Source organism: Theobroma umbraticum, unplaced genomic scaffold (genome assembly GCF_002168275.2).
Source record: "Theobroma umbraticum cultivar Fairchild unplaced genomic scaffold, ASM216827v3 scaffold_30.0, whole genome shotgun sequence".
Taxonomy (NCBI): Eukaryota; Viridiplantae; Streptophyta; class Magnoliopsida; order Malvales; family Malvaceae; genus Theobroma; species Theobroma umbraticum.
In genome coordinates, this window is record NW_018397254.1 from 2,182,542 (window position 1) to 2,182,835 (window position 294).

The window sequence follows — 294 nt, forward strand, 5'->3', positions numbered from 1 at the left end:
AGAAAAAATGAATAACAAAAGCAAAGGCAGATTTCGAATTTAAGATGAAATAAATAAATAAATTGAATCTCAATATATTTTTCTTCATGAAAATATAAATTAAAAGATATTAATAAACATCAATGAAAAATACAAAATATCAAATATACGTAAAAATTTCTCAATGTAATGAAAAAACATAAACAAATTGATAGCAAAATTTACTAGAAAAATCAACTATATAATATTTAAAAAAATATCAAAATATACCTCTAAAAATTACATTGCAAGATCTCACCACAAAAAGAGACTAAA